Source organism: Chiloscyllium plagiosum, unplaced genomic scaffold, assembly GCF_037043375.1.
Source record: "Chiloscyllium plagiosum isolate Xiang-an unplaced genomic scaffold, Cpla_swu_hap1 HiC_scaffold_25, whole genome shotgun sequence".
Taxonomy (NCBI): Eukaryota; Metazoa; Chordata; class Chondrichthyes; order Orectolobiformes; family Hemiscylliidae; genus Chiloscyllium; species Chiloscyllium plagiosum.
The window spans coordinates 19835328-19863321 of record NW_028270163.1 but is presented as its reverse complement, the minus strand read 5'-3'; the positions used below and the strand labels follow the sequence as shown (position 1 = coordinate 19863321).

Below are 27994 nucleotides of genomic sequence, written 5' to 3'. Positions count from 1 at the left end.
TGAGTCCAGGCAATCACTAAAATAAATACAATCAGCAATTAACAAGTTAATTGTTGCAGCACACGAAGGGTGGCCAATTTACAATGACATATTTTCTTCTAATGTAGTCTTTATAGTCTCATAGGATGTGCAGGAACTTAGTAACTTGGTTTCATTTTGGGGTCTGGAGCAATCTTCAAAATGTTAAAACCCCATGAATGATTCAATTTCCAACTCTGTTTTCATTGTTTGTTCTTTCTTTTAATGTTGCCTGCCAGCATTCTGAGAAGACACAAAGGAATCCAATTATGAGAACTACTTGCACTAATTTAGGTATTAACGTTAAGTAGGATTATTGCAATTATTTGCAAAGTTGTATCATTTTAAACTGGTGAGTTTCAAAAGGGAATTGGATATTTACTTTGAAAGAAACAAAAGATTATAAAGCTGCAGTAAAGCAAAGAGGAAGGAAGACAAATTGGACAACTCCTTCAAAGAACTAGCACAAACACAATGGGCCAAAGAGTCATAATAAAGCTGTTGGTTTCTATGATTTAGGACTGGTTAAATATGGATTTAAACCAATTGCTTTTCTATTGCCCAAGCATTAACTTGTATCTGCCTGTCACAGCCCCAGAAAATTTCAACTGGCCTGATAACCACAGAATTTTCAGCAGTGATTTTATTTATCCAGTTATTTATCTAAGGCAGGAGTTCTGAAATTGTGGGTTTGTGGACCCCCCACTCGCCCAGTTGGGGTGTGGGATGATCAGTCAGGGTCATGAGCTCTGAGGCAGTAATGGTGTCTGTTCGAGTGGAGACTCCATTGGGTCAATCTGGGGATCAGCCCCAAAGGATCATCACATATGTGCACAGTCTTGTGATCTCTGGGCCCCAAAGTTTTCAAATGGTTGTGGACAAAACCATGCATTCCCACTCAACAAGCATCACCACACCACATGACCCCACCTGAACTTCACAAACTCCCTTACTCTTGGATCACAGCAATTCTCAAGCGCAACAGTGATCTCTCACGGTGGACAAAAGGATTGGAAAGCACATTATTAAAGAGTGCATTTACACTGCAGGTTAGTATTACACACTTTGTTTCTGTTTTGCTACAACAGCCCCATGAAAGAACACAGTGGAGCCTAGAGGGAGGTAGCTCAGGGCTGTTGGAGAGAGTGCATTTTTCTTCTTTTGCTCAGTGGATGGAAAAGTGAATTTTAAAGAATTTTAGGTAGGTAAGATGGAAATAAGGGATACTGCCTTTCTGAGGGGGCACTCTCAATTTCACTCGCCAATGATAATACCCAACTTCCTTCCTGCCATTTTCAAAGCATTTGTAAAAAATATGATTCCCATATGCGCTAGGCTGCCCACACCAGCTGCATGATGGTGTGGGTAGACTGATATTAGGGGTCAAGCCCAGTTTTTAACAAACTATTTGTTTTCATGTGGTGAGCGGGCTGCTGATTTCAGGAGCTGCCAGTCCTCCCCCAGCTCCCCTATTTCGGGGATGAGCTTAGGGGTGCATGGGAGGGTAGTGGGCCAACCACTCAGCTTTGATTAAGTGCCATCCCATGGCATGGGATACAGGAAAATTTGGCTGTCTGGATACAAAATTGGCTGGCCCATAGAAGACAGAGGGTGGTGGCAGATGGAAAGTATTCAACCAAGAGCTGGGTGACCGCTCTTTGTGATTTTTATAAATGACTTGGATGACGAAGTGGAAGGGTGTGTTAGTAATTTTGGTGATGGTACAAAGGTTGGTGAAGTGGTGGATAGTGTGGAGGGCTGTTTTAGGTTGAAATGGGTCATTGAAAGGATGCAAAATTGGGCTGATAAGTGGCTGATTGAGTTCAACCTGGAAAAGTGTGAAGTGATTCCTTTTGGAAGATCGAGTTTGAATGCAGAATACAGGGTTAAAGGCAGTATTCTTGGCAGTGTGGAGGAACAGAGGTATCATGTGGTCCATGTCCATAGATCTCTATCAGTGGGGGATTGAGTTTAAGAGCCATGAGGTTATTCTGCAGCTCTATAAAGCATTGGTTAGACCACACTTGGAATATTTTGTTCAGTTCTGGTCACCCATTATAGGAAGGATGTGGAAGCTTTAGAAAGGGTGCAGAGGAGATTTACTAGGATGCTGCCTGGACTGGAGGGAATGTCTTATGAACAAAGGTTGAGGGCGTTAAGGCTTTACTCAGTGAAGCAAAGAAGATTGAGAGGTGACTTGATAGAGGTGTACAAGATGATGGGATAAATAGACAGAGTGAATAGCCAGAGACCTTTCCAGGGACAGAAGTAGCTATCATAAGTGGCTATCATAATTTTAAGGTGAGTAGAGGAAGGTTTAGGAGAGGTGCCAGAGGTAGGTTCTTTACACAGAGAGTGGTGGGTGTGTGGAATGCACTGCCAGCGGTGGTAGTACAGTCAGATACACTAAGGACATTTAAGCGACTCTTGGATAGGCACATGGATGATAGTAAAATGAAGGGTATGTTGGTTAGTTTGATCTTAGAGTAGGATAAAAGGTCAACACAACATCAATGATGGCAATGCTAGTATATACTAACGGAAACTGTTTAAATGTCTTCTTTTGGAGACGGTTTGTCATTTGTACAGCCCAAGTTTAAATTTTTAGATAGAAGGAGACCTATAGGCATGTTTTAAATGCTTTTATGTATACTTTTTATAATTTATTGAGAGATTGACTACTATACATCATCATAGGTAGCAATTGTTTCTCAATCATGTTTTTTAATCTTTTACAAACTGCATGATTTTGGGTGCAATTTATGTCTGATTGAGTCAAAAACAGAAACTCTGTTACCTCCGAACAAAGACTATGCTCTACCAGGACCATGTGGTAGTCAATGTACATTAAAAGAACCCACAAACACAGCTCTTCCAACTGTTTGACATGACTTGGAACTTGGAACATTAGGATTCTTGAGCAGAATTTGATAACAACATATCAGAACACACAGCACTCCAGTACTATGACTTTGGAAGAGCACATGATCCAATATTGGATTTTTCAGTCACTTCAAAACCCAACTTCAGAATGGAAGAGGAAAAAAATCATGGAGCGTATATCACACCTGGTTTAAAGCTAAGATGCACTCAGGCGCTTTTTAAACTGTCACCGATGATCATCTGCATTGCAACACTTCAAAATGACCTCACCAGTTGTAAAATGCTTAAGGGTGTCCTGAGATTGAGGCTTTCTAAACTTTATTTCCTTAATATTTGGGGAATGGGGATTCTTCCTTCTATACTTAAACTTGTAAATTTGAAGCAGGTTTAAATTGTAATCCTAACACAGGTACTTTATACGTACATAAAATGCTGCACACTGCTGAGGACAGTGGGAGTTACAACAAGCAGCAGCTGCAAACTGTAATCACTGCACTGCTTGATGGAAACTTTGAACGCCAGCTTCTGGTTTGAGGCCTGTAGTTACAATATTAACACAACATGCAATTTTTATTGAGATATTATTAAGCTCTGTTCAGAAAAATGTATCCAACTTAATTGTATTTTGAACATGTGCTTTCTCTGAGTTAATATTATGAGGTCCAATTAATGAAATTTAGAACATAATATTAGATACGAGACATAATCTTCAGATCCTCAATATTTTAAATATTAGTTTTAAATGCAATCCAATTTAAATGTCATGAAGCAGTCTGGTTTAAATAGCAGATTTCCTTCAGCATATGTACTGAACTGAAATATGATATGGTCAAAATGTCACCCTAATGCCCCAAGCAAGGACAAAGGTATAGTTTAAATATGAGTCAGTGGAATCTATTCAGTTTAATGCTATCCATACAGAATTTGATCTCACGTTCAAATTGGAATGAAATACCTTGGTAACTGCGGTAAATCATGAAAGGAATTCCTGAAGACTTGCCAACTGTGAGTGGTAAATACCACTCACAATAGTACCATTATGTGCACAACACCTACTTTACTACTGTATCTATATGTGTTACTACTGAGAAGGGCTCAATACCAGGAGCTCTTTGTAAATTAATCCAACAGGGGACCGATTCTTATGAGCTCCACATCCTTTGACTTTGTTCTATAATTCTTACCTGCTGTGTTTTAACTCTATAAGGACAGTAAGAAGTGCAGTAACACAAACAGTATTGCAGTCTGGTATGAGGAACAAGAAGTAAAAAGAATCAATGAGCTAACTTTGATTAGATCAGAATGGATTATGGACGGTTTTGATTGAAGTATTTAAGATTGTAGGATAAGGGCAGGAATCTGATCACTTCAGACATTGCTGGAATAATGGGACAATTTCTGGTTTGGAACTGAATTCTCTGAACATTGGATACTGCCATTGCCCTTTACCAATGTTCTGTCCCCAGATTCCCCAGAACAGTTAGAGCGGGAGGGTGGAAAGATGTATCCATTCTGTTAAAGGAAGAATTTCTGTTTCGAGGAGCCATTGGCTGACTTAGAAAAGCTGAGTTGCATTTTGATTTTTGAGTTTGCAGCCACCTGGGAAAAGACATCTTCCATCATTACTTGGGTGTCTTTCTTCTCTCATGATGAGTATCACAGGCTAGGCCAGTTTTATTACTTGGAGCCAAAACTAATCTGAGCACCATACATGGAAGTGACCTGCAGTATACAGATGACCAAAATATCATTGCTCACTCTGCAACAGACTTGTAAATCCGTCTCAACCTCTTCGATTCTACGTATGGGAGACTCAGAATGTCCTTGAATGCTATAGAAACTAAACTCATATGTCAGCCCAGACCTGATCACTTCCCATATGTGCTAGAGACATTCTGCAATATGTTGCATAGATACTTTACCTTCACAGCCACTTGTCTCAAAAGTCCAGCATTGATGATGAGGTCCAACTCCATCAGCTGGGACCAGCTGAGATTGGCTCAGTCTTTCAGAATTTAAGGCTGTACCCTGTGCGAAAACAAAGAACTCTGCAAGTCAACAGAAGTCCATGTGCACAGATCAATTATTGTCACCACACTCCTGTACTGCAGTGAGACCGTAACTGTGTTTCAGCAACACATGAGAAGCACTAGAGAAATTCCATGAGAGGTGCCTCTGCTTCATTCTCCAAATTTGATTGGAGGACCATTGAACAAACACTAATGCCCTTCTTGAAGTCAGCTCGACAAGTATTCAAAGCAGAGCGCTTGCAAAATCAATTTCAATGGAATGGACACTGTTTGGATGTGTGAAAAGTGTCTCTTCTGCCACGTTCTGTTTTCTTAACTCTCAAATGCCCATGTTCCAGGGAAGAAATATACTCTAAAACTTTACTTGAAATATCGAAGGATTGGCATTAATGACTGGGATGGGTTTGCTACCCATCATTCCAAATAGTGACACATGTCCATCTAGCTGTATCAAGCTCTGATTTCAAATGTCTTAAGAATGAGGCAGAGCAGCAGCCAAAAAATAAACAGCAGGAAGCAAATCCTTTATTCTGGATGCTACCACCTCAAGGGACATCCTGCTTCAAGTAGCCAAAAGGCTGCAAGTTGAAAATCAGTCTGGTCAGTTACATGAAGACCACAGAAGAAAATCACAACAGAATAGATGTCATCCACAAACTGAGGGTTAGTTGACAAGGATGAGAGTTTGGAAGGTGCAGTTTAAGGAGCCTTGCTGAGTTGCTGCAATGCATCCTCTAGGTAGTATGTACTGCTGCCACTGTATGTTGCTGGGAGAGAGAATGCAAGTTTAAGCTGATGGATGGAGTGCCAATCAAGTAAACTATCTTGCCCTGGATAGTGTCAACCATCTTGAGTGTAGTTGGAGCTGCATACATCAAGGCAAATGAGGACTATTCCATCAGACTCCTTACTTGTGCCTTGTAGATCCTGAATAGGATCTAAGGAGTTATTATGTAAATTCCTTATTGTAGAATTCCCAGTCTTTGACCTGCTTCAACAGCCACAGTGCTTATATAACTGGTCTGATTCATTTCCCTATCGATGTTAACACCCAAGGTGTTGATAGTGAGGGATTCAGTAATGATTGACAGTTGGAGGAAGATGGTTTTGGAAATGGTAATTACCTAGCAGCTGTGAGAAGTGAATGTTATTTTCCACTTATCAGCCCAAAATTAAACCAGTCTTGCTGCATGTGGACACAGACTGCTCCTGATGTGGGACTTAATGGCAAGTTTTTGCAGGTAAAGAACTCAAAAGGTTTGGCAAAAAGGTTGGCTTTCTTCATAGTAAAAGCTCCAAGATTCTATCAGACTGAATGCTGGAAAGTGGGGTGAAGCTGGGTGGCTCACATTTCAACCAATACAGACAAGATAGGCCTTCTGGGATCCTTCTGTGCAGTAAACCTTCTGTAAAATTACGAATCTATATTGAGAGAACCGATGTTCTGTCAGAAGACCGTGTGCTTGGGTAAGGCCTCCCTCCAGCCAGATGTTCATGTGCACCCCTCTCTACTTGAATTGGCCGATGTGAAGACAACTGATGCTGCCTCTGGCATTGCTCCTGCTGCTGTAGCAGATAGCAATACCGTGGCTTCTGCCTTTGTCCATCAGCAGAGGTGGAAGACCTTTGAAGATGGCAACTAATAAATGCAACTGAGGATGAATGAAACGTTGGACACAAAGTGCCTTCTAATGGCAATCATGGGTAAAGCATTGATAGGACTCCCTGAGAGAAGAAGTGCCTTGAACAGCAGCCTCTTTGCTGGCCATGACTGGAACTCTACAGTGTGGTTGATTAAACCTTACCAGCTTGTTAGTTTCTCCTGCTGTGCATTTACCTCAATGATCCTGGCCAGTCGCAGGCACGTCGAGAGTGAAAACAGGTCTCCTGGTTGGGAAAAGCAAGATTCAGGGTTTAAGTGGATCATACTCAGCTTCTTAACAATCTCAAACACTTCTTAATTCCTTACCAACAGTCCAAGGGTTCCATGCTCTCTTTCAATTCCACTCTGGGGAAAAAAAGGAGAGGTGGGATAAGGTGAGAGATTGACCAAGACCCAATTTTGGGATTTTTTTTCCCAGCCGGCACATACGTAAACACATCTCTAGCGGGTCAGGTGAATTCGGTCCACTGATTCCAGTGATTGAGCAGAAATGATGTGTCGCTGTAAGACCAATAGATAGAGAGTTTGGACATACATCAAGAGAATCTCTTTAACAGAAGGTTATAAGTCAATGCAGAGGGTGACGGATTGAAACAAAAGACATGTTTTTCTGGGTAATCCAAGATGGAGGATGGGAAAAATTTCTGGCTGTAACAGGCTGCTCCTTTTTTGAGGTATTTAGGTGTTGGAGGTGATTCCCTCGAATTCCATGAACAGCAATTACTTTTTTATATTGTTGTATTGTCTTGGAACTTTGGAGAAAAGAAATGTCAGAACAACAGCACTTTTAAAAGGGAGAGGAACAGACAAAGGAAGCACATGGTGAGGTCAGTGCAGGAGAGAGAGAGAAAGAAACCCACACTGCTTATTGACAGAGTTGGCAGTTACTGCCTTTGCTGTTGAATTCATGTATCACTGGACATCAGAGAGCATCTGAGAAAATTAACAAAAGTGAAATTCACAACTAATCTTGGAAGAACCTGTTTGGAAGAGGTCACAGCACAGAAACAGGTAAGTAAATATTTTAAGTATGGCCTTACAGTAAGTCTGAAGTAGTGAGTAGAACATAGAACAATACAACACAGAACAGGCCCTTCGGCCCACGATGTTGTGCCGAACATTTGTCCTAGCTTAAGCACCCATCCATGTACCTATCCAATTGCCACTCAAAGTTCGCCAATGATTCTGACTCTGCCACTCCCACAGGCAGCGCATTCCATGCCCCCACCACTCTCTGGGTAAAGAACCTACCCCTGACATCTCCCCTATACCTTCCACCCTTCACCTTAAATTTATGTCCCCTTGTAACACTCTGTTGTACCCGGGGAAAAAGTTTCTGATTGTCTACTCTACCTATTCCCCTGATCATCTTATACACCTCTATCAAGTCACCCCTCATCCTTCTCCGTTCCAATGAGAAAAGGCCTAGCACGCTCAACCTATCCTCGTACGACCTATTCTCCATTCCAGGCAACATCCTGGTAAATCTTCTCTGCACCCTCTCCAAAGCTTCCACATCTTTCCTAAAGTGAGGCGACCAGAACTGCACACAGTACTCCAAATGTGGCCTAACCAAAGTCCTGTACAGCTGTAACATCACTTCACGACTCTTGAATTCAATCCCTCTGCTAATGAACGCTAATACACCATAGGCCTTCTTACAAGCTCTATCCACCTGAGTGGCAACTTTTAAAGATCTATGAACATAGACCCCAAGATCCCTCTGCTCCTTCACCTTACTAAGAACTCTACCATTAACCCTGTATTCCGCATTCTTATTTGTTCTTCCAAAATGGACAACCTCACACTTGGCAGGGTTGAACTCCATCTGCCACTCCTCAGCCCAGCTCTGCATCATATCTAAGACCCTTTGCAGCCGACAACAGCCCTCCTCACTATCCACAACTCCACCAATCTTCGTATCATCTGCAAATTTACTGACCCATCCTTCGACTCCCTCTTTCAAGTCATTAATAAAAGTTACAAACAGCAGAGGACCCAGAACTGATCCCTGCGCAACTCCACTTGTAACTGGGCTCCAGGCTGAATATTTACCATCTACCACCACTCTCTGACTTCGACCGGTTAGCCAGTTTTCTATCCAACTGGCCAAATTTCCCTCTATCCCATGCCTCCTGACTTTCTGCATAAGCCTACCATGGGGAACCTTATCAAATGCCTTACTAAAATCCATGTATACTACATCCACTGCTCTACCCTCATCCACATGCTTGGTCACCTCCTCAAAGAATTCAATAAGACTTGTAAGGCAAGACCTACCAAATCCATGCTGGCTGTCCCTAACCAAGCAGTGTCTTTCCAGATACTCATAAATCCTATCCCTCAGTACCCTTTCCATTACTTTGCCTACCACCGAAGTAAGACTAACTGGCCTGTAATTCCCGGGGTTATCCCTATTCTCTTTTTTGAACAGGGGCACAACATTCGCCACTCTCCAGTCCCCTGGTACCACCCCTGTTGACAGTGAAGACGAAAAGATCATTGCCAACGGCTCTGCAATTTCCTCTCTTGCTTCCCACATAATCCTAGGATATATCCCGTCAGGCCCAGGGAACTTGTCTATCCTCAAGTTATTCAAAATGTCCAACACATCTTCCTTCCTAACAAGTATCTCCTCTAGCCTACCAGTCCATTTCACACTCTCCTCTTCAACAATACGGTCCCTCTCGTTTGTAAATACTGAAGAAAAGTACTCGTTCAAGACCTCACTTATCTCTTCCGAATCAATACAGTCTCCCACTACTGTCCTTGATCGGACCTACCCTCGTTCTCGTCATAATCCCGTCATAGTAGAGTGGGTTCTTTCTTGATTATATGTTATATTGAGATATGTTTCTTGCTTAAACTTAAAAATATAAGCCATATTATTAATTTAACCTGGAGCAGTGTCTTGTAGAGGACTAACACAGAGCTATTTTCTGGGTCTATGGACTGAAAGAAGCAAAAATGGCCTCTGGTAGAGTGATGTGCTCTTCTAGCCGGATGTAGGAGTTTAGGGAGAGTTTACGAGTTACTGGGGATTATATCTGCAATAAGTGCCATTGGTTGCGAATCTTATCAGATTGAATGGTTCGGATGGAGAGACGTTAGAGGCAACGAGGAATTTACAAGAGCAAGGGGTTGTGATGGATGGCAGTTATAGGAAGGAAGAAATGTTGCAGATACAGTCACATAGATGGGTTAACTCCAGGAAAGGTAAGAGAGGTAGGCAGGTAGTGCAGGAGTCTTCTGTGGCTATCCCCATTTCAAACAAGTATGCTGTTTGGAAAATGTAGGGGGTGATGGATTCTCAGGGGAATGGAGCACAAACATCCAAGTTTCTGGTATTGAGACTGGCTCTAATGCAATGAGGGGTACCTCGACTTCCAAGAGATGGATTGTGTTAGGGGACTCTCTATACTGAAGTACAGACAGACGTATCTGTGGACAGCAGCGAAAAATCAGAATGGTGTGTTGCTTCACTGGTGCCAGGATCAAGGATGTGTCAGAGATGGTGCAGAATGTTCTCAAGGGAGAGAGGGGCCAGCAGGAGGTCATTGTACACCAACGGAACTAATGACAGAGGAAGGGAAAAGGTTGAGATTCTTGAGATTACAGAGAGTTAGGCATGAATTTAAAAAGGAGGTCCTCGAGAGTAGTAATATCTGCATTACTCCAGGTGCTACGATAGGGTAAATAGAGAAAGTCTTTTCCCTAGGGTGGGGGAGTCCAGAACTAGAGGGCATAGGTTTAGGGTGAGAGGGAAAAGATATGAAAGAGACCTAAGGGACAACATTTTCACTCAGAGGGTGGTATGTGTATGGAATGAGCTGCCAGAGGAAGTGGTGGAGTCTGGTAGAATTGTAACATTCAAATGGCATCTGGATGGGTAAATGAATAGGAAGGGTTTGGAGGAATATGGGCAGGGACCTGGCAAGTGGGACTGGATTGGGTTGGGATATCTGGTCGGCATGGACAAGTTGGGCTGAAGGGTCTGTTTCCATGCTGTACATCTCTATGACTCTATGACATAACTATAGGTTAGTTTGAAGAAAAGGGAGGTAAAGAAATGTGAGAGTAAGGTGGGCACATAACTGGGAAAGGTAAACCCCACCTGGACTTGTCAGTTTCAGTGGTCTGCTTCTGAATTGTAAGTTCCACCTTCGTCTATCTTTTTGTCTTAAATATTTTTGTTTTGAAAAGGAATTCTGTCAGCATCATCAGAACATTCTCCAGATGCTATAGATGGGCTCATTGGTATGAGGAAACCAGGCTGTGGTAGAAATGTCAGGAATGTTGAAGCTCCTGGATTTAATGACAGTTTCTGTCGCCATTCATTTAATATGCTCATACCTTGTTCTCAAGCTCCTCCCAACAAATAATTACAATGAGGTCATTGGTATCACAAATAAACTCTTTCAAGAGATTAAAAAGAAGCAAGTGGATGTTGTTGACATTAATTACTGTTCTTTTTAACCATTTTATTTCCTTTCAGGAGGATTTGGGCATCCTATTTTAAAATAAAAAAGAAATGAAATTTAAACCCACTGTTCACAGTTGGAGGCAAATTCCGAACTATATTCAGTCCAGTAACAGGATTGAAACAGTAAAACAAATGCTTGATGACTCTGAACAATCTATTAAATTTAGAGTAATGGACACCTGGGAATATATCATCTTCAAGTCCACATTTTACGTAATATAAGCCAAGGAATTATGGAGAGCAGTTTTCACTTTTTTTAAAAGCTTTACATCTTATGCTTAGCAATGTGTCACACTGACCGCAATGGCTGTGGTGTTCCATGCAGTTGACATGCAATGATGCCCACACTGAAGTTGGCACATCCGATTTCCTGTGGTGTTGCCCAAGGTGAAGCAAAATTGATGTTGTTCCAAAACAGGAGAAGGGGGGAGGTGCACACATTCCAATGAAGGAATTTGAAAACAAGTTTGTAAGACATGCGTCCTGAACAAAACAATAACATGCCATTAGCTCATGACGTGGCAGAGAATAACATTTTGCTTATCTCTTATTAGTAACCTGGAAACTAAATAAATCACCACAAAGGTGATATGAATGGATTTCTTTACACAGTCTACTTGTTTCCCAGCAAACACAGAGGGCAGAACTGTATATGTGTCTGGGTAACATGGGCTTGAATCAGACAAGAATTCTGGCAAGACCCAATCTCGCTGTACCTTTTATGCTTCTCACAAGTAGAAAATCCTCACTCGGAAACAATGAGTTAACAAAGGAAGGGAATTATAGCTTATTACATATCATGTTCATTGCCCAATTACCTCATTAACTTGTAGCTTCTTATCTTATCAAACATGGAGAAAACTCCGAGATGAAAATCCGAGCAGGTACCTGGCAGATTGAGTTCACCACATGCTGTCAAGGACTTCCATGATACCCAGCACCAAGCAGCATCTCAGGGCATGATCCACACGCACCGGCCACATGAACATTGGCATCTGGCTTTCACCAATGCTCACAGTCTTCATGGCACCTTTCCAGTATACTTGCAGACCATTCAGGAAGTACAGTCTTGCGTTGTAGGGTACATTAGCAACTTGCATTGAAAGGCTACAGCAGGAAGATCTCATACGCTTTGACAAGGAGTCAGGTCATGGATTGGACTGGATTGCCTCTCAGGGGTATGCAATTGTTCTTTTAACATTCACCCACTGAGCACCTACCTGCTGGGTCATACGTCCATGCCTTGTCATGTCTTGCTGTGCTAATGACCAGAGTAACACAATCAGGCAGCTTTCCTTACTGGTCAGTAAGACAGCACGTGTCTTGTTGAATGACAGTATATCACATCAATCTCACACAGTTGGTCACAGTTAAGTATCCAGTCAAGGGGCTCATTCCTCTACATCTAGGGGGTGAGTGACAGTCAGTCCAGTGGCTCCATCATGGCCAGTTCAGGGGTATTGGGCTAACACAGTCAGGGAGTAGTACAGCCACCAGTCAGGTGTCTGGACACTTCTCATTGGGGCTGTCCAGTCAGGTCACTAACGGGAAAGGGGAAGGAAGGGAAGGGTGCTACTGCTGTGAGAAGGAGAGCTGGCAAGTTATTCTTTAAGGCTTGGGGAAGGGGGGAGGGGGAACAATGATGAAGGTGGAGAAACTATATCTGCAAGGCTTTACAGGAAAGGCTACTAGGAAGGGGATCTACATGTTCAAGGTCTCACCACTATGTAGAGGTAGAGGCTGGAATCCACTGGCTGGAAAGCACTCACTGTCACTTTCGATCATGTTGGAAATCAGAAGTCCACAATGGGGGAAGCAAGTGTCTGCAACCATAGGCTGGGTATGTAACTGAACCTGTGAGGGAATGGCCTGCTAGACCCATTAATATGATGGCATTTAAAGGGAAATGACATTACCCACAAACCCATGCACACACGTACAGGAGACAGACCTTTGATGGGGGGGAAATCTCTAATTCCTAGCCATCCTAATGCATTGCACCACCCTCCCACAGCATTTGCTGTGTATCTCCCTAATCCAAACATCGCTCACCGACTCATTCCCATCTTCATTTTTGGACACCAAGGTTACGAAAGAATAAGGATGTTGTAGGACGAGGGCCGATCCATCTCGATCCTTTCACTTCAAAAGCTGCAGCAACATCTTACCAGAGACATTATGCCAGGGAGCATCCTGTATGGCCATGAGTCATAAAATCATATAATATGAATACAGACTCTTCATCCAACCAGCCCATGCTTGGAAACTTGTTGCAAAATTTAAAAGGGTTCAGAAAAGATTTACAGGGATGTTACCAGGTATGGAGGGTTTAAGCTATAGGGAGATGCTGTAGATGCTTGGGCTGCTTTCCCTGGAGCATCAGAGACTGAAGAGTGACCTTATAGAGGTTTATAAAATCATAAGGAGCATGAATAGAGTGAATAGACAAGGTGAAAGTGAGGCATGCAGATGCTGGAGTGCCAGAGTCGAAAAATGTGGTGCTGGAAAAGCACAGCAGGTCAGGCAGCATCCGAGGAGCAGGAAAGTCAACCTTTTGGGCATAAGCCCTTCATCAGGAAAAGACAAGGACTTTGCCCTGGGATGGGGGAGTCCAAAACAAGACAACATAGGTTTAAAATGAGAGCAGAAAGATTTAAAAAGAACCTAAGGGACAATTTTTTCATGCAGAGGGTGGTGCGTATATTGAATAAGCTGCCAAAGGAAGTGGTGGAGGCTGGTACAATTCCAACATTTAAACAGCATCTGGATGAGTATGTGAATAGGAATGGTTTACAGGGATATGGGCCAAATGCTAGCAAATAAGACTAGATTTGTTTAGCTATCTGGTCGGCATGGACGAGTTGGACCAAAGAGTCTGTTTTTGTGCTATGCATCTCTATGACACTATGTTGAACAGAATGCCAAACTAAAGTAGTCCCACCTGCCTGCTCCTGGCCCATATCCTCCCAAACCTTTCCTGTTCATGTGCTTGCCTAAGGGTCTTTTAAACATTGTAACTGTGCCCACATCCATGACTTTAGAGAGTTCATTCCATACGTGCTCCACCCTCTGTATTACAAAATTGCCTCTCGTGCCCTTTTTAATTCTCTCTCACCTTAAAAATATGCCCCCTAGTCTTGAAATTCCCCTTTAGGGAAATGCACCTACCATTAACAATGTCTATACCCCTCATGATTTTATAAACCTCCGCAAGGTCACCTCTCAACCTCCCACGCTCCGGTGAAAAAAGTCCCAGCCTATCCAGCCTTTCTTTGTAACTTAAACTTTCCATACCCAGCAGCATCCTGGTAAATCTCTTCTGAATCCTCTCTGGCTTACGTTAGGCATCAGGCTGGAACTGTTCTACTTGAGGCTACAGAGAGAAACAACATCCAGATACACAATCATATCAGGGCCATTTATAAAACATTGTCACATAATTTGCATGCATTGTCACTGATGTCGCCAAAGGGCTTTCAGTAAGTTTCCTCCTGCTCTCCCTCCCACTAGGTCTTAGTGCACTCTTTGATTCTGCAGCTGGGGTGGGGGAAGACCCTGCTCAGCAATGGAACCCTTTGTCCTTGAAGGTTTGAGCAGGAGACCCTGGGGATATGCAGGTCTGTACAGGCCAGATATGCTGAGGGACTTCTTGTCAAATGCACGTAGACCCTCCTCAGCTTGAACATCCCAGGGCCAGAGAGGGGCAGGCAGGTTGGAGTGGAGAGCTTGGCCATCTCCAGAGTGAGGAGTTCTGAGGAGCAATGTGTGGTTCCTCCTCTGATTGAGTGCCTCCTGCCACTACCCTGTCTCCTTGTGTGGAAGGGAAATCCTAGAGTGCTCACTAGGTTCTCTGTCCCTTTGTTGCCACTACATTGGTCATGAGGAGGTATGGCTGGTGCAATGGAGAGCACGTGAGTGTGCTTCTTCAGCAGCCCCCAAGAGTGTAGGGCCTGGCTGTCCATGGCATCCGCCAACCTGTCCATGGAGGCAACAGGGGCCTATAGTGTCACTGTACTGCCAGCTGCCAGGGGTATTTCTTCCTCAGCCAGCTACAGGGACATGGCAGTGAGGTGCTCATGTGATTGTGATCCCACACACTTTTTAAGCTCAACATTCACACCAAGGCATCTGTATCTAAATCGCTAGAGGATGCAGGAGGCTGCTTTGTCGATGCTTCCCCCAGGCCTTGGTACTTTCATCCTTAGAGGTCCAAATGGTGGCTTCTGGGAGAGCCAGCAATTTCACCATGGAGGTGGTGGAGATGCTGACAGTACCTGCTACACACAAGAGGCAGAAGGCTTCATGGCCAGTGGTTAGTATTAGGATGCAAGGAAAACCAGTGGGTTACTTTGAGAAATCCAGTGGAATGAAGAGTGGTGGGACATGGATTTTTCAGAATTGCTGCAGGTGCGATCATGGTCTTCTTCCCAACCTGCTGCACCTGAACGCTTACTTTCATTGACTGGGACATTATCCCTTTTGCATCTCCCATTTTCCCATTTGATTATTGTTCAGATAACACGCAGCTTGATTTTGCTTCCATGCCATGTATTTGCTGACACACTGAACTTGTCCAACTCACATTGAAGCACCTCTGCATTCTCCTCATAGTTCACCCTCCCACGTAATTTTGTGTTACTTTCAAATTTGGAGAGACTACATGTATTTCCCTCATCTAAATCATTTACATATTTTGTAAATAGTTAGAATCCAAACACTGATCCCTGTGGTACCCCACCAGTCACTGGCTTCCACATGGAAAAATGCCCATTTATTCCTGTTCCTTATTCCCCATCTGCCAGCAATTCTTTTGTCATACCAGCACACTATCCCTAATCCCATGCATTTTAATTTCACATGCTAATCTCTTATGTAGAATTCATTGAAAGCCTTCTGAAAATTTAATTAAACCATATCTGCTGGCTTCCCTTTATCAACTCTATCCTTGAAAAATTCCTGTAGACTTGTCAAGCATGATTTCCCTTTTGTAAATCCATGCTGATTCAATCCAATCCTGTCACTGTTTTCCAACTGCTCTGTTATTAAATCTTTTATTGTTAACCCCAGCATTTTCCCCACTACTGATATCAAGCTAACCAGTCAATAATTTTTTGTTTTCTCTCTACCTCCTTTTTTAAACAGTAGGGTTGCATTAGCTACCCTCCAAACCATAGGAACTGTTCCAGAGTCTATAGATTCTTGGAAAATAACCACTAACACATTCATTATTTCGAGAGCAACTTCCTTAAGTACCCTGGATGCATCTGGTCCTGGGGATTTTTCAGTTTTTAATCCCATGAGTTTTCCCAGCACCATTTCCTGACTAATGTCGATTTCTTTCAGTTCCTCCCTCTCATTAGACCCTGTGTTCCTCAACATTTCTGACATGTTATTTGTACCATTATTTGGATAATCTAGGGGACTCCCCCCCCCCCCCCCCCCCCCACCCCCAAAGTTTTGTATTTCTGTCTCTCTTACACCCCCTGTTGACACCATTAGTTCTGAGCATCAACATGTTCCCACCAATGGTTTCAATGAAGTTCTCATCTCCTAACAGTACTCTCTGAGCCTCAGGCCTCTAGCTTAGATTGCCACCAAAGGTGCCACCTTCAAAGTCAAGGTGGAAGTGACTGTCGATGAACCCCTTCCCCTCCTTCAGTAACTGATGGAATCCAAGGTACTATTGTCTCCTCCCATTTTACATTGAGTTTCATTCTTCACAATTAATGGCCCCTTTGTAGTCCAGCATGCTTACTCTAATCCCCACAATTGACTTCTCCACCTTTGTGGCTCCTGAGAAGCTGCCTTGAATTTCAGTGAATAGACCTCCCATGACTGTCCGTGGCCCATCTCTCTGACTAACTTGGAAGGTCAGCTCTGACTGACGAGACCCTTGACTGACTGTGTGCAGCTCCCCACCTGACTAATCCTGATCTCTGGACTGAAGCACTGGACCTATACAATTTAGCATGACCTATTCTCCGACCTGTTGTGATACAGAACATTTGACCCTGACCACCCCAAGTGGCCAACTAACAGTGTCCAAGTCTTTAGTCTGAGATCAGACAGCACCAACTGACTGATGCCAATCCCCTTGACTTGACTGAGGACTATTCCCCTTAGATTTGGAGACATGGCCATTTGACTTGGGCAAACGCAGCATGCTTGCTGTATAAGCTACTGACATGTGCTATGGGTGTGACATTGATATAGCACGTTGCTGCAGCAGCATGTCCACCTGCTTGAGTCATCACTGCTCTCTGTCTTCATTGCTACACTAAGACAGAGATGCTGTGAGCATCCAAGTGAGCATGAAGTGAATAATCTGAAAACAACAAATGCTAGAGATCACAGCAAGTCAGGCAGCATCCATGGAGAGAGAGAACGAGCTAACGTTTTGAGTCCAGATAAATCTTCATTAGACCGGTCATCTAGACTAGACTCGAAACGTTAGCTTGCTCTCTCCCCATGGATCCTGCCTGATCCCCTGTTATCTCCAGCATTTGTTGTCTTCAGTACAGATTTCAGCATCTGTAGTAATTTGCTCCTATGAAGCGTGTAATCACTAAGAAAGAAAGCAAACAGCCCCATCAAGCTCTCTGCTCTGATGTATGAGACGTGTACCTGTCCCTTTATATAATGTAGTCTGGCAGCAGCATTTCAATGAAAAGTGTTGGTGCATTCATATATGAAGCACTGGAATAGAGAACTATTTTCCAAGTGAGACTAAGGTGTACCATGATGATGTGGTGAGGCTAGCGCATGTCTGATGCCAACCTCTGTGGGCAGCTGTGCAGATGTCAGTTAGTATGGATCTGCAATACATCATGACACCAACCACATGGGTTCAATTCCCGTACTGGCTGAGGTTACCAATAAAGGACACTCTTTCTCGAACTCACCCCTTACCTGAAGCATGGTGACCCTCAGGTTAAACTCACGACCCTAGTTATTACTTTCTGAGATGAAATGATGAGACATTCTGTGAGACATACAACAAACTGGAGAGACATGACACAACAAATTCACAAAGTAAGTACAGCACTGAAGCAGACCATTCAACCCATCAAGACCTATTCTATCCCATAGGGTAGAAAAAGCATTGTTTCCTTTTGCAGAGGAGAGCAGAGATCAAGGCTATAAATATAAAATAGTCACTAAGGAGTTTAGATTATTTTTAGTAAGGATATGATTAGCAATGGGGCACCACAGGGAGTATCTGAGGCAAAGAGCATGGATATATTTAAGTGGGAACTCAATAGGCAAAACAAGGGAGGAAGTGAATGGAAGCATTTTTAAAATCTCAGTTGACAGGAACTGGGTGTTGCAGTTTTTAATTGCCCATCCTTATTTGGCCCAAAGAAGGTGTCAGTGAGCTGCCTTCATGAACCATTGCAATCCTCAGATGCATTACTCCCGGAGTGCTGATATAGAGTGAATTTTAGAATTGTGACCCTGTGACAGTGAGGAAACAATGGTACAGCTTCACGTTGGTATGCTACATGGTTTGGAGGAGAATTTGAGGTGGTGTTCCCATTCATCTGTTGCCCTTGTAGGTGGTGTAAATCACTGGTTTGGAAGACCAAGATAGAATTAGTGCTGACAAGACAAGATGATAATCTGTGGTAGGAGGGTTATGCATAGACTAGATACTGACATAAATCTATTGGGCTGAATAACCTGTTACTAAACCATAAATCCAACAGAGTCGTTGCAATTCCAATATCCTTGAAAACAAAAGATTTTCAGGAAAAAAAATCAGAAAAAAGAATACTTAAAGGAAATTGATTACTCTTGGTACAGTGTGCAAACATATAATTTATTTACTAAGAATAAATCAATAAGCCTTACATATTATTAGTATGTTACTGTGAAAATCACCTGAATGTCATTGTTTACAGAGTGTCATTAAAAAAAATCATTCACATGCAGCTTTTTGCAGGATTTTCTACAGGTGACACTTAAGCCTTGGCACACCTTAATGTTTCTGGATCCAAAATGATGAGGGAGGGGTTTGCTCTGATTGATATGGACAGCAGCCAAGAGGGAGTATTTGGGCCATTCGCAGATAAATGATTAGTAAAGCTTAACCCAACACTTGATGTTCCACCCAAGTTCATCAAATTCATCTTTGCGACACGGGAGTAGGCGCCTAAAGGAGCACGTTTGCTTTTGTAGCAATACTAACTTCTATGAGTAATAATAAGTAGTTTACACTGCGCTAAATAATTTATGATTTATAATTCTTGCTTCCACCTGTAAAGTTGCATCGGCAGAAAATTCAGAATGGGAACATAATGTCAGAACATTTTGGAGCTACTCTTCCCACTCATTCCTGATCATTGCTTTCACACCATTAGCTTTCTAGCCACTTAATATTTACTTCTATATCACCCACCCGTTGAGCTCTGACTTATTCCTCTTTTATGAATATGAAACACAAGCCTATAAAATACTGATCTCAAAAGTGTGACACCTGAACTGCATCAAAGGATATGTGATATAACAGAGAGAGAGCTGACATACATTTTAACTGTATCTGGGGCGCAAAGCCATCTGTCTTGCCTTTCTCCAAACTTGCAATAGAAAAAACAATTCATCTAACGGCCCAGTCAAAAACAGGTTTTCTATCATCCACTTACACTGTGGCTCTATTAGGGGCACTCTCACTGCCCAGCCAAATGTTAATCCTACTCATGGACTTGATCATTGAAATATAGATTGATACTCCAATGGTTCACTATAAAAGAAGTTATTTATGGATGAGATCCTGTTCTCAAAGGTGGATGTAAAATGCTCCATTTCAAACAAGGGCATAACAATTACCCTATCAATATACATCCTTCAATCAATATCACAGATTCACTGGTCATTTTCACATTGCTGTCTACTTGACCTTGCTCTGCATGAATTGGCTTCCATTATTCCCACATTTCAACAGTGACTATACTTTAAAACCACTCTATTATCTATAAAAAACTTTGGGCCATCTGAGGTTGTTAAATATGCTATTTAAATCTAAGTCTTTTTTTAACTTATTCTGGTAGATTAATTTTCTTGAGGCTCAATTCTCACTTTCTTCGCTGAGTAATTTTGATATCTGGAAATATAGTAAACCATGTGATGTGGGATCAGAAATATATCATTCACTACTTACATCATTCGCCAGAGTGGAGTAGAATGGATGTCAATTGATATTATCTCTTTTTGACAATTGTCAAAAGTTTAACTGACATTCAATATCAGTCATGACATTGTGATAACTTCCCACCATCTTCTCTGACTAAGTGTAAGTTACAACATGAGAGGACCATCGTTTAGGATCAATTCAATGATGTTGCACGCAAGGCATCGCAATTTTAATCCACAATGCAGATGGTTATCACAGAAAAACAACATGCAATCATTACAGTCAGAAGGAGGCCCTTCATTCTGTCAGGTCATTGCTGCTCTTTAGAAGAACAAATTAGCTAGTCTCACCCTGGCTCTTTTCTCAAAGCCCTGCAAATGATCTCCCTTCAGAAGCTCATCCTTCTGAAGTCACAGTTGAATCTGTCTCTACAGGCAATGCATTCATTCCATAATCAAATGTTGCTTTATGTTGTTTAGCTCTTTTTCAATTACATTAAATCAGCAGTTCTTAATGTTTTCATCAATTGGTGATATATGATTACTATTACTAATAGCTATGTACAATTTGAAGATGAAGAGTAGCATGTGTTAAATGTAGTGGGCATTCAACAGAGATCCCTCTACTCTGTTTGTCTCAGTAACGCTAGGCATGGGGCATTTGCCATTGAGCCCTGTCTGGTGATAGCCTCTGATTAAGATTAGATTAGATTATTTACAGTATGGAAACAGGCCCTTCGGCCCAACAAGTCCACACCGACCCTCTGAAGAGTAACTCACCCAGACCCATTCCCCCTGACTAATGCACCTAACACTATGGGCAATTTAGCATGGCCAATTCACCTAACCTGCACATCTTCTGTGGGATAAAACTGGAATACCCAGAGGAAACCCACGCAGACACGGGGAGAATGTGCAAACTCCACACAGACGGTCGCCCAAGGTGGGAATTGAACCCTGTTCCCTGGTGCTGTGAGGCAGCAGTGCTCACCACTGAGCCATTGTGCCGCCCCTGCAACAAGATGTTGCAGGATCCTGGAGCATCCCAGATGGAACTACTTGATGGAGTCCTGGCACTGAGCTCTTAGTTTCTCAAGTTCAGTGATTGTGAATAGCCCTTCTCATTATAATTTGCCATCTGAGGGGAATAACTACTCGAGTGTCCACCAAGCTTATTGGGAGGTAAATGCATGATTCTGGCAATGGAAAGAGAATTGGGGCATGGTTTAATCGAATGTGAATCCTTCCACAACACTGCAGTATCCTCCAGGGCAAGCGTGTTGCCTTGTTGCCTACATATGAAATGTTGACGAGGACTAGGAAAAACAATTATTAATGCAACCATTTTGTTGGTAGGAATTTATCAGCTATGTACGAAATGGATACTGTTTTATGATGCACAGTTTACACAAAGTAAACTGAAGTTTTTTTTTATAAACCTGATATGCAAGTCTGTGACCATAATAGAAAATGAGTCAAGAGTTTTGAATGACTATAGGATCATCTAATTGTAGGGATGATCTTTTTAAATGTGAATAGTAAGAAAATATTAATCATAAACATAGTATAACAATCCTTGGCAACACATGAAAAATGCTTCCTTGTATTTTAGATTCAAGTCTGTATGAAAACATTTCAGTTACTTCAAAGGATTCCTAAAGGTTGCATAGAAATTATCATAAACAGTCTTATCATTCTCTTCAGAGTAATGTGTAGGAAGAAAAATAATTAAGTGAGACCTGTTAGTCCTTGAAGAATATTAAAATAGGGAGGAATCTATAGGTCATCTGAGAGTCTTTGCAGGCTGAAAGACCACATAGCCAGCCAATGCAGAGCAGCAATCATTAAAATCAAACAAATGTTGCACGATATTGTAATAGCAATGGAATATAAATCAAAGTAAACTGGGTAGTGGTCTGGCCAAACACACATTCAGCACTGGGCCAAGTTCTGGTCATGGAAAAACAGGGAGTCTTGCACACAATGACATTATGCACAGAATGGCCATAAGACAGATACTTATCATTCTTATTCTAAGTTACGAAGAAAGCATAATATTTTTCTGTACAAAGATGAGGCATCTTAACGACATCCATGATTGTTACTGAAATGTAAAAGGTAAATGGGAATATTACCTTCAATATGTTGTGGCGGCAGAAGAAGGTCACTGGTTCAAATTAGTGAAAGGTAAGTTTAGAATGAACATCTGTTTCTTTTCCTGCACAAAGAGTGGCCAAATAGACTTCCAGACAGACTAGGGGGAACAAAAACACATGAAATCATTAAAGTATCAGTTGGATACTGTTTTATGATCTGCAGTTTACACAATGTCAGGTGGGACTTCTGGAAGTTATTGATAAATAGATGAAGGTGAGCCAAATGGTTTACTATATCAATTTCTGGCAACTCTGGATCTCCATCTTGGACAACCAGCACCATCATGTCAGGGGTTGGAAATTAGGATCCCTTTAAAAATTAGCACTTTTAGTATTCTATGTTTAGTATATCCTGTGATTTAATGGGCGCCATGAAAGCAGTGCTTAGGAAATTAAGAAGGTTTTGTTCTTCAAAGGAATAAAAATTAACCTTCAAATGTAGGTGGACAAGGGGACAATGGTCATCCTGGCATCATGAGCAGCTGCCCGTAGTTATTAATTGAGAGGATTTAGACAAGTGATCGACACAAGTTAGGCCACCAGACCCAAAATAATGTATACAAATAGATGGACAGAGAGAAGGATATAGAGAGGAACAAGCCACCTTCTTCCTGGGAAAGGACAAGAGGTTCCCCTACAACAGCCTGAGGGAAGAACAAAGATTGTTACTGCCAAAGATTGCACAACATTTGGGATGAATATTCTACCATTCCAAAACCATCGCCCCGCTCTTCCATTCTGTAGGATTTGTGAAATGGTCTCATCTCTCACAGTACTTTCTAAATAATGTATGATATCTAAACTACTGCTTCTTAACAAGCTCAATAAGTTCTATCAGAAAATTGCTACAAATGGTCTACAGCCAAGTTATATAACTTTGGTTCCAAATTTCCCCAAAGTTAATAGGACTTTGGCTGCATCTAATAACTGACAGCCTCTCAAATCTTGATGACATCTTTCCAGACTGTAAAAGACATTTCTGTTCTTTGAAGCTACACTTTAGGGTGAACAGTGACGAGCATTTGAATGTGCTTCAAGGACATTGTATGTGCATGGAGGGACACTGAGTTCACAGACTGGACCAGGCAGCATCTCAGGGCTGTTTGCTCACTTTCTTACCACACACTTACCTGGATTATGCCTACCTGGACTTTCGCAGCATCTGTTCTTTGCCTTGCCACATCTTTTAGTGCATTGACACTTCAAGCAAAGCATAAGGGCTCACTATACTCTGGTATTGACTTGCTATTTAACACAGATACAGACACATCAATCCAGGGGTCATGATATGGGGCAATGTATCATGTCAATCTCACACATATTGCATATGTCAACTACCTATACAGCAAACACACTTCATGACTGTTCAGTCAAATGGTCATATCTGTAATGACATGGGGGTGATCCTGGGTTGGGTCAGAGGGGTTGCTTTCAGTCAAGAGGTTTTGATAGAGTCAGTCAAAAGCAGAGCCTAGAAACTTGGCCAAGAGTCAGTAGTCTATTGGGGGCAGTCATGATTTGGGGATATGTCCAACTACAGTACAGGTACTGGGCTACGATCAGTCCTACAGAGTCATTGCAAACAGTCATGGAAATGGTGTCTGGAGATGCAAAGAGAGTGGTCAGGATTCTGCTTAGTCATTACCTGGGACTGTCCATCAAAGTTAGTCAGAGGCAGGAAAGTCGTCCATCTTGGTTGGCTATACGTTGAGGGGTGGAGATTTCTCAAGGAAATTGGGGAAGAAAGGAGTGCTGTACATTGAGAGGATTCAGTATTGATGGGGAGAGGCAGATGCATGAATTAAGGAGGGAACTACGATGGTGACAGGAGAAATAAGTGGGAAGGAGGTGGAGAATGGGAGGGCACATGGAAGGCTATGGGGACAGTGTTAGGAGGAAGTGGTTATAGACAGTGACCATCATTGTGGCCTCCATAGAGGACCATTCAATATAACAATGAGCATTGCCAAACTTCAGTTGGGGTGCAAATGCTGGTCACAAGCAATGTCCACCATCACATTTGTTTCGACAAATTGCACAGGACATCTTAATAAAGCTGAAGTTATTGCAACTAATTTTAAGAGATGTGGATATTGGCCACAACAAACAGAGTTCTTGAGTGACTTCCAATGATGCTGTACAGCACAGAATTGAATTCCTTTTCAACTGCATTGTAGATATTCAAATTACATGCTATTGTCCGTAATAAGAACTTTCATGCTTGATGTGGGACTGGGATGAAGGAGTGTGGGCAACCATCATTGGCAGGGTACATCAGTCTGACTCTTCTCCATACTAAGAATCTCCTTTGTTCCTTATGTTCCACTGCAGGTCAATGCCAGCAGCAATGATGGATCCAGCTACATTCGGGATATTCTTCACAGTGGCTGACTTGACTTAGAAAGTGAAGGTAGATGGAGATGGAGCAGATGCACTAGCAAGCCCAGGAGCTGCAACAAACTACCACCAAGGCTAAAACCCCTCCAGCATAGGACGAGTTTGCAGCTGCAAGGCCCCTCAGGATGTGTCAAGGGGCCAGGAGAGCTAGTTCTTGATACCACTTCCTGGGGATGAGTGAGCTGCATTGTGTTGGCACAAGATCCCTATGTTTGAAGAGCTTGGTCTACGACAGAAAGGTGGCTCAGTGGTTAGCACTGCTGCCTCACAGCACCAGGGACCCAGTTTCAATTCCTGCCCTCGGGCGACTGTCTGTGTGGAGTTTGCACATTCCCCCCGTGTCTGTGTGGGTTTGCTCCGGGTGCTCCGGTTTCCTCCCACAATCCAAAAATGTGCAGGTCAGGTGAATTGGTAAATTGCTTATAGTGTGAGGTGCATTAGTCAGGGGTAAATATAGGATAGGGGAATGGGTCTTGGGTGGGTTACTCTTCCGATAGTCAGTATGGATTTGTGGGGCTGAAAGGCCTGTTTCCATACTGTAGGGGATCTAATCTAGTCTCAACACAGAGTACCCCACCACTTCTCTCAATCAGGTACATTACCACTTCCCAGGCTCACTCCTGAGTTTAACAATTTCAGGTCATAAGCTCTGCCGCCAATTTAATTAAAAACTTTGAGCTGGTTTTGTTTTGTTTGTAGGTGATGAATTTGCTTTCCATATACTACTCCCCTAGGCCCAGCTTTGCTTTGTCATTATCCAAGTTTGACCCCCTTTTGCCTTGCACCATCATCCCTTTTGTCATTTAAACTCTCCTACCTTCCATCACATCATCAATCATCACTTTGTTCTCCCACCACCTGCTCCCTTCCTCTAATCCTTCCTCTGTACTTACTTAAAGCATCTAACACCTTCAACACTTTCCAACTCTGATGAAAGGTCATTGACCTGAAATGGCACAAATTATGAATGGGCAACAAATGCTGGCCATGCTAACAATGCCTATGTCTCATACAAACATTTCTAGGGAACTCTGTGAATCAGTCCGTCCCCATCCACAGCAAGTGCTGGTGTGATACTGGAGCACAGGAGCTGGAGTAAGCCATCCAGAAAGATTGCAGCTAATTTGGATGTGGGCTCAACTCCAGCTTTCCGTCTGACCAATAAACTTTCACATCCTTATTTATCTAACTCAACCTTGAATAACTTCAATCAGCCAGCCTCCACTTCTTTCTTGGGAAGATTTTGAGAATCCCCTTCTGCATCACTCTTCAGGAAGGAGAAAGTGAGGACTGCAGATGCGGAAGACCAGAGTTGAAGAGTGTGGTGCTAGAAAAGCACAACTGGTCAGGCAGCATCTGAGGAGCAGGAGAATTGACGTTTCGAGCGTAAGCCCTCTCTCAGGAATGAGGCTTCTCATTATTATCAAAACGTTGATTCTCCTGCTCCTTGGATGCTGCCTGACTGGCTGTGTTTTTCCAGCACCACACTCTTCAACTCTGCATCATTTTTCACTCAAGCTCAAATGCATTAAATTCAGAACAAATTTAGGATGCCAATAAAAATTCTGGAAACAAGTCACAGAGTCATAGAGATGTACAGCACAGAAACAGACCCTTCAGACCAATTAGTTCATGCCGACCAGATATCCTAATTTAATCGACTCCCAGTTGCCAGAACTTGGCCCATATCCCTCTAAATTATTCCAATTCATATACCCATCCAGATGCCTTTTAAATGTTGCAATTATACCAGCCTCCACCACTTCTTCCGGCAGCACATTCCATGCACACACCACCCTCTGCGTGAAAAAGTTATCACTTCGGTCCCTTTTATATCTTTCCCCTCTCACCCTAAACCTATGCCCTCTAGTTCTGGACTCCCCAATACCAGGGAAAATACTTTGTCTATTTACCCTATCCATGCCCCTCATCATTTTGTAAACCTCTATTAGGTCACCCTTCAGCCTCCAACGCTCCAGGGAAAACAACCCCAGCCTGTTCAGCCTCTCCCTATAGCTCAAATCCTCCAACCCTGGCAACATCCTTGTAAATCTTTTCTGAACCCTTTCAAGTTTCACAACATCTTTCCCATAGGAAGGAGACCAGAATTGCATGCAATATTCCAACAGTGGCCTAACCAATATCCTGTACAGCTGCAACATGACCTCCCAACTCCTGTACTCAATATTCTGACCAATAAAGGAAAGCATACCAAACACCTTCTTCACTATCCTACCTACTTGCAACTCCATTATGAACCTGCACTCCAAGGTCTCTTTGTTCAGCAACACTCCCTAGGACCTCACTATTAAGTGTATAAGTCCTGCTCTGACTTGTTTTCCCAAAATGCAGCACCTCACATTTATCTGAATTAAACACCACCTGTCACTCCTCAGCCCATTGGCCCATCTGATCAAGGTCCCGTTGTAAACCGAAGTAATCTTCTTCGCTGTCCACTGCACTTCCAATTTTGGTGTCTTCTGCAAACTTACCAGCTATACCTCCTAGGTTTATATAAATGACAAAAAGTAGTGGACCCAGCACTGATCCTTGTGGCACTCCACTGGTCACAAGCCTCCAGTCTGAAAAATTACCCTCCACCAACACCCTCTGTCTTCTACCTTCAACCTAGTTCTGTATCCAAATGGCTAGTTCTCCCTGTATTCCATGAGATCTAACCTTGCTAATCAGTCTTCCATGGGGAACCTTGTCGAACATCTTACTGAAGTCCATTTAGATCACATCTACTGCTCTGCCCTCATCAATCCTCTTTGTTACTTCCTCAAAAAACTCATTCAAGTTTGTGAGACATGATTTCCCACGCACAAAGCCATGTTGACTATCCCTAATCAGTCCTTGCCTTTCCAAATACATGTCCATCCTGTCCCTCAGGATTCCCTCCAGCAACTTACCCACCACCGAGGTCAGGCTCACTGGTCTATAGTCCCCTGGATTTTCCTTACCACCTTTCTTAAACAGTGGCATCACGTTTGCCAACCTCCAGTCTTCGGCACCTCACCTGTGACTATCGATGATGCAAATATCTCAGCAAGGGGCCCAGCAATCACTTCTCTAGCTTTCCACAGAGTTCTCGGGTACACCCGATCAGGTCCTGGGGATTTATCCACCGTTTATGCGTTTCAAGACATCCAGCACTTCCTGCTCTGTATCAAGATGAAGAAGTTAACTTTTCACGTTGATGACGTTGTATCAGAATTACATGTTGCAGCTTTGT

General features: G+C 42.6%; 1 long non-coding RNA gene across 1 annotated transcript; it reads right to left on the bottom strand.

The window, feature by feature from the left end:
• Positions 1 to 14: 14 nt before the first annotated feature.
• On the bottom strand, positions 15 to 27946 carry LOC148145296 (uncharacterized). The gene is made up of 5 exons (XR_015761451.1): positions 27779 to 27946; positions 11377 to 11560; positions 6901 to 6939; positions 4824 to 4929; positions 15 to 261 (listed from the first exon to the last, which is right to left on the bottom strand). It is a non-coding gene; the product is annotated as an uncharacterized LOC148145296 (long non-coding RNA).
• Between the last annotated feature and the right edge of the window lie 48 nt (positions 27947 to 27994).